The 10822-nt window shown below is 41.2% G+C and overlaps 1 long non-coding RNA gene and 1 pseudogene across 2 annotated transcripts; one reads left to right on the top strand and one right to left on the bottom strand.

Moving 5' to 3' along the window:
• The first annotated feature begins 230 nt into the window (after positions 1 to 230).
• Positions 231 to 9824, top strand: LOC124699225 (annotated as a pseudogene).
• LOC124699226 lies at positions 3097 to 5602 on the bottom strand. 2 transcript variants are annotated; one of them, XR_007001320.1, is made up of 4 exons: positions 5255 to 5602; positions 4767 to 4847; positions 4310 to 4661; positions 3097 to 4218 (listed from the first exon to the last, which is right to left on the bottom strand). It is a non-coding gene; the product is annotated as an uncharacterized LOC124699226 (long non-coding RNA). The 2 variants fall into 2 exon arrangements; XR_007001319.1 differs by having other exon boundaries at positions 3097 to 4661.
• Positions 9825 to 10822: the final 998 nt, after the last annotated feature.

Raw genomic sequence — 10822 nt, 5'->3', positions numbered from 1 at the left:
TGGAAACTCAACATTGGTGCTGTTTACTACCTTTACTACCTTGGTGTTCTAGGTTTTCTGCCTTTACTACCTTGTTTGCCACTGGATGTTCTTTTCTCCTTCATCCGCATTCGCTATCCCCAATTTTTTGGTTTTATTGTGGAAATGATTCTACTGTCAGCGGTAGTTGGTTGATCGATCTGGGAACTGAACATTGGTGCTGTTTATCTGCAGGCTGGAGTAAGGTTACGATGGGTACAGATGACGCGGCAACTTGCCGCACCGTCCTCTGCACCTTGATACTACTCACGTTGAGCTGCGACTGCCTGGCGGCAGACTTGGATCTGGCTAAGACAGCAGTGCTAGAGGTTAATACGTCATGGGTAGCTGCCAGAAAGATCCCTCAGACCCTCTTTGGGTTGTTCTTTGAGGTGATGGTTTTCTTCTTAATTGTTGGTCCACCCTCTCGCAGTTGCTTTAATTTCTATCCACCGTCAACCCACACCATTAATTATAACTAGCCACTGATTATTTTGTCCTAGGAAATCAACCACGCTGGAGCTGGAGGAATTTGGGCGGAGCTTGTCAGTAACAGAGGTAATGCCAGTGCCACTCGATCTCTGCTCTTGTGTATGCCTCTTGCTCTCTGAAAAATGTTTCACAAAGGGCTGGATGCACTTGACCAAAACTTGGATTGCTTGGTTCCAAGGAAAAAAGATAGATAGTTCCAGATGCCATGCACTGACTTAACATGTCAGTGATACGCCTGGCATTGTAACAAGGATTCATATAGGTCGAATAGCTTGTATATGAAAATAAGAGAGCACATTGCCCTTTTTGTGGAACTGAAGCTTACTATATCATGTGCAGAGTAAAATCACACAACAGATTTCTGTTACTGTTATATTTATTCCCGTTCTTTCACACTATTTGTTGCCTGTTCCCTTAGGTAGTTCTGTAATAACTGAAAAACAAAGAAATCATTATTGCAACACATAACAGTGGTGGAAGAAAAAAATTAGCCTCTTCCTTTTTATAACCTGTTAGTAACATTTCATTTATAGCCACGTACTGACTGTTGCAGAATTTATGCTTTAGGTTTTGAAGCAGGCGGACTTAACACTCCTTCAAACATAGATCCTTGGTCCATCATTGGGGATGAATCTTCCATATACGTGCAGACGGAAAGAGCATCTTGTTTCAGTAAAAATATTATTGCTCTAAGGATGGAGGTTCATTGCGACGAGTGTCCAGCTGGCAGCGTTGGAATTTATAACCCAGGATTCTGGGGCATGGTACGATTTATTTTTCAATGTATATGTGGACTGGAACATGAGCATGAAAATACAATTCATAAAACAAAAATTTAGTTGGTAGTTTACAACTAAATTTAGTTGGTAGTTTACAACTAAATTTAGTTGGTAGTTTACAACAATTTAGTTGGTAGTTTTCTCTGAGAATCATTTCAACTATTTCCCTCTGGTTTTGTGTTTAACTTGGCAATTTCAACTTCCAGAATATAGAAGAAGGGGAGACCTATAATCTAGTCATGTATATCAGATCAATGGAACCTGTGGAGTTGACTGCTTCACTCACATGTTTCGATGGATTACAAAATATCGCGTCAGCTGATATAGTGTATATATCTTCCCTAATGAGATAAGATGAATTTTCAACTTGTTAATTTTCTCCACTAACTGCGAAAGAATGCATACTGCATGGTTGCAGAGATAATAATGTGTCAGATTGGCGAAAGATAGAACTCCAATTATTTGCTCGAGGAACATGCAGAACTTCAAGATTTGAGTTAACAACTTCCAAGAGGGGGTCATATGGATAGATCAAGTGTCACTTATGCCTTCAGATACATATAAGGTGAATTGCTTTTTTATCCTTTGTCTTGGTAGTGGCTACTGACAATCACAAAGGCATGATGTGATCTGAAAACAGCTCGTAAGATTCTAGCAAATTGTATATTACCTCAAATAGTAAAACCATATAGAAAGACAGGCTTGTTTTGTTACCTAGCAATAATATGTTCAAGGAAGATCAATCATCAAATTGTTTGACCGTTATTGAAAATCGATGATGACCAAAATGTTTGTCCAACAGCTCTCATCGCTGATTAATAGGATCAAACGAAAAACTAATATTGATTTATGGAAATTTAAGTAATAATAAAAGTGTAATCTTCTTTTTCTAATGCCAGATCATGCTTTCTATGAGCCAACTAGAGGCGTTAATCGTCATTTTGTTGTACACATACAGGGCCATGGCTTTCGCAAGGAACTCATACACATGCTTATGGATTTAAGACCACAGTTCCTACGATTTCCTGGTATTTCATATGCTATTGCAATCAAGATCAACTAATAAAGGCTGCCCGTATATGTTCTACACTTCTAGTGTATTTATGATACTAGTTTATATCCAATGATTTCTTGCTAGCATTGTAGTTTTTATATCATATTCAGCCATTAGGATTTTGGTGGGAACTAATTAAGCAACTGAACTCAAACCTGAACATGCCTACAGTGACAATCATAAACTTTATCACGTCTGTCAAAGGAACTACTCCCTCCGTCCCGTGGAAAGTGTCGGTGGGCTAGTACAAACGTATTTTTACAAAAAACCCCCTAAGCAACTCCATTCTTCTCCATCTGGATCCCCGAAGTCTGAAATCAAGATCCCCTTTTCCCGTCTGTCCTCCCGGCCGTCCCCAGCCATCCCCGGCATCTCGTGAAGCCGCCTCTGCGCCCGGCGTCCCCTGCAGCCTCCTCTGCGCCCGGCATCCCCGCGCCCTGCGTCCCCGGCGGGAGCAGTATCACGAGCTCGCTGTGCTCACCGACGCAGAGCTCGAGCAAGGTCGCGCCGACGGAGGGCTAGCACCGGCGCGGGGGAGCAAGGCCCTGCCGCTGCCGTTCCAGCTCCGTCCTCTTCGCCACGTTCCCGTCCCCGACGTCGAGCTCGCCCTCCGCCGCCACTTCCTCGTCGACCAGCCTGCCGGAGCTCCTCCGTGGTGAACTGCCCCCTCTTCCTCTGCGTTCCCCGGCCGCGTCTGTGGGGCACATGCCCGCCATGGCCGATGCCATCGACGCTTCTCCTCGAGCGCACACTCTCCAACTAGCCTCCTACAGCTGAAAAAGTTCCAGGGTCAGCTCATAGTTTCAGTGCACCGATAGTTCAGTTCACTGGGAGAGGGAAGGCTAATGCTGCAAATCACCATCAATAATGCAGAAAAAGCTTTCATGTATATAAACTAAACTTGTTCTTTCAATTTGGATGCGGTTTGGTCCAAATTGGGCATAGTGCATCTTGCTGAATCTTATCATTAGCAATTGCAAGTCAACATGTATGTCTTGACAAAAGGAGATCCGCAAGGAGTTGGGAACAAATCTTTCTAACATATAGTTGAAGACCATAAAAGTGTAATAGCAATCAACATGCATGCTTTACAGTTTACATGCAAAAAAAATCTTCAGCAGTAGCAAATTAGCCTCCCGTCTCAACTGTTGTGCACACTTTTTTTTCTTCCAATTTAGGGTATTATTCACCGAAAATAAATGAAAATAATCAGAGAACAAATCAAGACTATATATACTCCAGCTGTCCAAAAGAAGGTACTGCAGTTTAAACTTCAGTTTTAGTTCAATTTTTCCTTGCCCCAGATGTATGTATGGAAATATAGGCAAAAAATATAGTAATGGAATTGCAGTTGAAATAACACTATCAAAGGAAATTAACCAATCAGTACTAGGATAGACATATGGTGCCATGGTGGTCATGTCCTATGAACTGGTCACGTTTGCTATTTATTGATAAAATAGCCATATTACTGCAGTAACACTATATTTATTGATAAAATGACCATTTCACTACAAGCAGACATGCTGGAAAGTGGATAAGCTGTATGGAGTTATAGAAATATGACAGGGCAGCTAAATGTAATGTTAGCTTGGGTAATGGGTACCATAGATAACATCCGGAAACATAGATAAAGTTGTACTGGTGGTACACCGTCTTATTTTCAACAGTTCAGAGATCTTTCTACTGATCTAGCAAAATTAGTATGCGAACCACTGAAATGAAAATACAGAGTAAATGAAGATAATAAAAATGAACTTGCTGGATCTTAATATATTACGCAGCTATAAGCATGCAAGCAACACCAAGTAATTGTAGCCTTTGGCGATTGATCTTATTGTCAGAAAAAAAACGGCCAATATACTCCGTAGTTCACTGTCAGATACAAGGTATCAGGAAGAAGATGATATTCTTCAGCAACCTTCAAAGACAATACTTTTGAGCAAGGAGAAGAAGGAGGCGGTACCTGGCTCAGCAGATCGCCGTGCTTGTCATCATCATGCCGCGAACACAGCAGCTTGCGGCCAGGTTCCTGCTGCAGCAGGGAGGGGAAGACCTGCTCCCCGGCTTGCTGTCTCGACTCTCATGGTCTCGCCTGGCAGCTCCAACTCGACTAGCCCGAGTCCATCCGTGCAAGTGTGCAACACATGCATCACGATAGGTGGTTCCAAACAAATACTAACAATGATATCGAACTATCATATTTTTATGAATCTCAGAAAAGATCATGAGCGTGATAGCCTTTTCCCAATATCATCACATCTGCAAAGTTGCCTTTAATTACGGCATGTGAGGGAACACATTGCTCTCCAAAGTTTCTGCATGATAATGCACCGCAGGAAATCAAATTTCAAGCCATGTTTTCAAATCAAATTTCAGAGACAACAAATGTAATGAACTGCAGGAAATTCTGAGGAGCATACCAAGATCTTATCGGCGAGGTCCGAGAGCCCGAACTCGCTGTCTGTGCTGCCGTGTGAGTCCCTGCTCCCGCCCTCTGTTCTCTGAATTTTCACATGCAACGTGTTTCTGTCATCAGGCAAAAAGAAACTGTGCTGCCATAGTAAAGATATGCCAATATTAAAGAGATACTCAAGTGTCACATGATTGTCACTGCTATCGTTCAATACTTGGAGCCATATACACAAGCATGCTAATCAGGTCACGAATTTCCAAAGTGAATCATAAACAATAGCCACATTTTCCCTGACTGTTCTTGCAGAAAGCACTCATACACACAGGCATAGAGAGAAACGGGAGAGTTCACAGGACAGAGCGCTCTAAACTCAACCCGCGTCAGGAACCCTAGCCACATTTACCCCTTTTCCGCTCTCCAAATCAAGTACTATGCATACACAAAATAAGAGGATTGGGAGGAAAAAATCACACAAGAGAGGGATGGGAAGCTCACCGCAACAAACTGGTCGATGGACGGGCCGCCGGACCTCCGAGACAAGCGGGCGATCTTGGGGAGGGTAAGCGGACGAACCTAGGGACGAAGCTAGCTCGGGTTCTGGGGAGCAGGACTAGGCAAGCTCGGACGGGCGACACGGGCGAGGGCGTTGTGCCCGGCGAGGGAGAGGCAGCGGCCGTAGCGTCCAAGTCGCGCCCTTTGCACGAAAAGGGGATCCATTTCCCCTTATCTCCCCTCCTTCGTCCTGATTTGTTGGCGAGGACGGTCGGCGAGGACGAAGGGAGTTCGCCGGCGAGGGAGCCGCGGAGCAGGCGGCGCGGGCCAGGGCGTGGTGGCCGGCGAGGTGGCCTGAGCTGCGCGGTGCGATCGCGGCGACGGCGCCGGAGGCACTAAGGGCGAGGCACCAGAGATGGGGAGGAAGGCGAGAACCGCGGGTTATGTCGGGAAAAGGTAGAGGACATTTCTGCAAATACGTCGTCGCGACATTTTCCGTGGGACGGAGGGAGTACTAATGACTGAAGGTCTGAAGCACATAACTGTATAAATACAATGTAGTTGTCTTTGTACTTCAGTCTCCTTTTGTCCAGTAAAATGCATTTTGATGGTTGCAAAATCAAGTGAAAACTGACAAGGCTTGATGTGCAAGATAGATAGAGTAGGTCTATATTGTGCCAGGTACTGTCTTTATGTATGCCCCCTTAGGCCATAGCAGTAGCCCACCTTATTACATAACAGTGAAAATACATTTGATCGACAGATCCCTAATGTTCTTGTATGTATCAAGTTGGCTGACCCTAAAAACAAAAAAAATGCAGATGATGTGTGCCCAGCAGATAATTTTTTTAAAATTTATCTTGGAGCATATTCCAAGATATGGAAAACAAAAGAATCTAACACTACTTTACAAGAACAAGCTATAATTGAGCACACAGTTCTTTTTATATTAGTGTCCTATGCAACCTTCTCTTTTACAGAATTGTGGACTTGACATGTTATGCTTAACACATACTTACATGGTTGCCCATTTTTTACATTGTACAACTTATTGATCTTCCTAGTCCAGATTAGCAGGGATGATACTTGACATGTTATGCTTAACTCATACATTTGAAGAGTGGTTAAATTTTTCGAATTTTACGACTAGAAAATGACTATCTTACTATGATAGTATATGGTACCATATTTCTCTATATTTTCCGTACGGATACCATAATGTGTACTTTCTAGACAGAAATGAGTTTAGGCAACCAACTTTTCAACAATTCTCCAACTCTATTTAAAAAAAAAAAAATCTCCAATCATACATATGCTGATATGTCACGCTATTTTTTATAGGTGGTTGCTTTGTTGAAGGCGAATGGTTAAGAAATGCTTTCAGATGGAGGGAAACTATTGGTCCATGGGAAGAGAGGCCTGGGCACTATGGAGACGTTTGGAAGTACTGGACAGATGATGGGCTTGGGTATTACGAGTTTCTCCAGGTATGTATTGATTAATCTCGTACTGAGTTCTCTAGGTGTGGCCATATATCTCATGCATTTAATTTGGAATGTTATGAAAGCTTGCCGAAGACCTGGGTGCTGAGCCAATCTGGGTTTTCAATGCTGGTAATAGTATTCTTGCTATTTTTTCCATTAGTTATATTTTAGCATGTATTTAATCATCACTTGTGTACCCATTAATTGCTTTAAAATTTTCTCTCGAAATTTAGGGATCAGCCACAATGATGAAGTTGATACCACTACACTTGCACCTTTTGTAGAGGTATGTATTCAATGCCTTAGATCTTTCACTGTATGGGTCGCCTTAGTGCAGTAAGTTCAATGTTATTTGGATGCATGTACAAAAAACATAAGGCCTCTTTCCTAGAACATGTTTACGGGCATATTAAAATCAGGTAAGTTAGGTGGCCTTGTCAAAATAAAACATTTACAGACTAGTTTATCGGTATGGGATTTGAATGACAACCATTGCGTCTGCTTGATTGAACATGTCTCAAATGGAAAAGATAGTTGTCATAACAAACCAAGCTTGAACAATGGTTCTTCAAAGCAAAAAGGACATCCACATTGGAATTAAGTAGGGGCCTAGTGTGTCACTTAAGTTACTGTCAATTTCCTTAAATATTAGTAGTCCTTCTGTTATTTACCTCATAGTAGATGCTATCATATCTATATAAAAATTAGTTATATGCATTTCTCATGATTTTAAGTTTTCTTTTTTCTTGCCTTGCTATAGGATGTATTGAACAGTATTGAATTCGCTAGAGGAAGTTCAGAATCAACCTGGGGTTCCATTAGAGCTGCAATGGGGCACTCCGAACGATTCCCGTTGAAGTATGTTGCAATTGGGAATGAAGATTGTGATAAACAACTTTACCAGGGTAATCTTTTTTGTCAATAAAAATAAGTAAACTATAAAGGTTTATTTGTTATTGAATACCTTAGTGGTTTCATTAACTTACAAATATATGTATCATCGTGATCGTTTTATTTTGAGCATATTTGAAATCACATTTTTCTTTTTATTCCCCATTTTGCTCATAGCAATATGATAAAAAAATGGCAGAAAGATCGAGCCATCCACTTTAGTAGTTAAGGCTCCACTTGACCACTAAATTTACAAAATTTCATCATAGCTTACAGAATTGTTGTATAGTTCACTTGCTTTGCTGGAACACTGAAGAGTGAAGAGCTAGTTTAGAATTTTCCACTTTGCACATGATTTTCTTAAATTCTTTGTTTACAGGAAATTATCTCATGTTTTACAATGCAATTCGAGAGGCCTATCCAGATATTCAGATTATTTCAAACTGTGATGGCTCATCTAAGCCACTTCACCACCCTGCTGATTTATATGATTTTCATGTAAGTTTATTGCATGCAAATTGGTTTGTCTTCTCCCCCTGTTTAGCTTTCACCAGAATTTTCAGTTTTTATTTTATCAATGTGTATCTTAGAATACTTCCTTCTTTTCTGTAGGTCTATAGCAATGCCACTTTTATTTTTCTCATGAAAGATAAGTTTACCAGGACATCACGCAAGGGTCCAAAGGTATGCATTAGTTTCTACCGGACTATGGAGTCGTTTATTTTGGTATAGATGGCTCATAGACCTATGTTTCTGACTTTCTAGTACGTAACTATACCTAGTTTTCCTGATTCATGCAATTTCCATGCTTTTTAGTTTACAGTTCTTGAGAGGAAAATCTTAACTGATCCAACAGTAATAATTGTGACAGTGTTAGCATGTTCTTGAAAATCTTGCATACTATGTCGACTAAAGGTATTATAGCTAATATGCTGAGATCTTATTTCAGGTATTTGTTAGTGAGTATGCTGTTAACGATGCAATGGATGCTGGCAATGGAAGCCTTCTTGCTTCATTGGCAGAGGCTGCATTCCTTATTGGGTTAGAGAAGAATAGGTAATCTCTCTCACACCTAACTTCTGTTTTTGAGGATTGGGGAAACACCGCAAATGCATAGGGCGTGAGGGTTGTCCCTCTATCAAGCATGAGTTCTTCTCCCGATGTAAATCGACATTATCTTTGACAGTTGTCAATGACAAATCTTCTAAATGTGGAACTAAGTAACAACAATATTTGCTGTGAGTTAATGAGATGAGTCTGCCATTATCCTTTGCAGTGATATCGTCCACATGGCGAGCTATGCTCCACTCTTCGTAAATGACAATGACCGCTCGTTAGTACCGACAGCTTTGTGCTCTATTTCATACTAGCATTCTTGTTGATGACAGTTTCAGTGATTATGTCTATGTAATGATCAGCTGGAACCCAGATGCAATAGTCTTCAACTCCTGGCAACAGTATGGAACTCCTAGTTACTGGATGCAGACGTTTTTCTGCGAATCAAGTGGTTCTTTGCTCCATCCTGTGAGACTCGCTTCCAGCTACTCTGGTTCATTGGCAGCATCTGCAATCACCTGGAAAGACAATGAGGATATGTTCCTGAGGATAAAGGTAAACTCAGTGGTTCCGATTTCCTCCTAGCCTGCATGTGAATGCTTCAGTTCATTAGATAAAGGGTAAACTTGCCTTGATGTTTGAAATGGCCCAATCCATATGCGTCAATACGCGATTACTTGAACATTTACATACGTGCATAACAACCCAGTCGACATGGCCAGTTTCTACTGCTGGAGTAACATGTTTAGATCTAAGAAATTGGTACTGATCTTCTGCAGATTGTAAACTTTGGTTCGCATGCTGTAAACCTAACAATATCTGCGACTGGACTTCAAGCTGGTGTCGATACAGCAAGATCAACTGTGACTGTTCTCACATCCAGTGATTTGCTTGATGAAAACTCGTTCAGTGACCCAAATAAGGCAAGCTGATGCCTTTCCTTTGCTTATGTACTTTTGGTTTCATACATTATACACTATATTTGTTGTGTAACAAGAATGTTTCAAATGGTGCAGGTTGTGCCAGTTCGCAGCGGTCTACCCGGTGCTGCAGAACAGATGCAGGCCTTGCTGGTTCCGTACTCGCTCACATCCTTTGACCTGGCTCTAGATCAGTACAGCGAGCTGGTAGCTGAGATGTGAAGCAGTTGTTATTATATTATAGTTTTACACGAGGTGCAAATAGGACTATTTCATGAGGTATATTGGGGTGTGGTGGTTGAATTGGAGTATATGAAGTGCTCTTTGGGGGTTCCTTCAAAATAAGTAAATAAAATAAATGCTTTTCTGGTATCTGCCTATCAGGGCTCATGTGATCCTGCTAATCACATTTGTGAGCCATCTAGTTTCAGCGTAGTTTACTTAGTTGAGACTTGTTTTGATTACTTTCTGGACTGTAACTTTATCTGGTTTGATGCTTGTCCAGATTAAGTATACTATTTTGGAAAATTCTCACATTTGTCAACATTTATTTATCCTGTTTGATATGAGAACTGAAGTGTCAGCGTGACTGCACGCAGCACCATGGCTCAGTAGCGAAAATCCATCGTCAGTTTCTATTGCAGCAGTATGTACAAAGAGGGGGTTGAAAGATTATTGCTTAGCCCTCACCAATTTTAGGTGTGCACTATTTTTCTTATTCTAATTAATGAAAAAACAAGCCATAATGCGAGAGCTGCCGGATGATGCTGTAGTGTTTTTCTTAAAAGAAGGCAGAGCCTCGACAAATGACTCTGTCGCATGGACGGGACCTCTCCTGCATGTGCGAAACTGAATGAAACTCAAGGAACAAATATCAAAGTAGAAAAATGGGAGAACCTAACGGATGCACCTGACTTTCCTTGTACTGAACAATCGCTGCGTTCGCAAATCGCAGAAAAACCCCAACATACGATTTTTTTTAAATTTTTAATGCCATTCTTGAGAGTATTGACTTGAGAAAACTACTAGTACTTTTAGATGGCAATATACTTAAAAAAATCGCAGAGAATCCCCAACAAATGAAAAATTAGATAGAATTATTGCCATTATCGAATGGGAACAAAAGAATTCTCTAGTGTCCATTAGGGCCCTAACTAGATCTGGTTGCGATCATACTCTTCTTCTTTTGAATTCGGGTCAACAAGCCTTCACTAGGAACA

The sequence above is a fragment of the Lolium rigidum genome, chromosome 3 (assembly GCF_022539505.1).
Source record: "Lolium rigidum isolate FL_2022 chromosome 3, APGP_CSIRO_Lrig_0.1, whole genome shotgun sequence".
Taxonomy (NCBI): Eukaryota; Viridiplantae; Streptophyta; class Magnoliopsida; order Poales; family Poaceae; genus Lolium; species Lolium rigidum.
The sequence above is the reverse complement of the archived record's forward strand: the minus strand, read 5'-3'. Positions and strand labels throughout refer to the sequence as shown.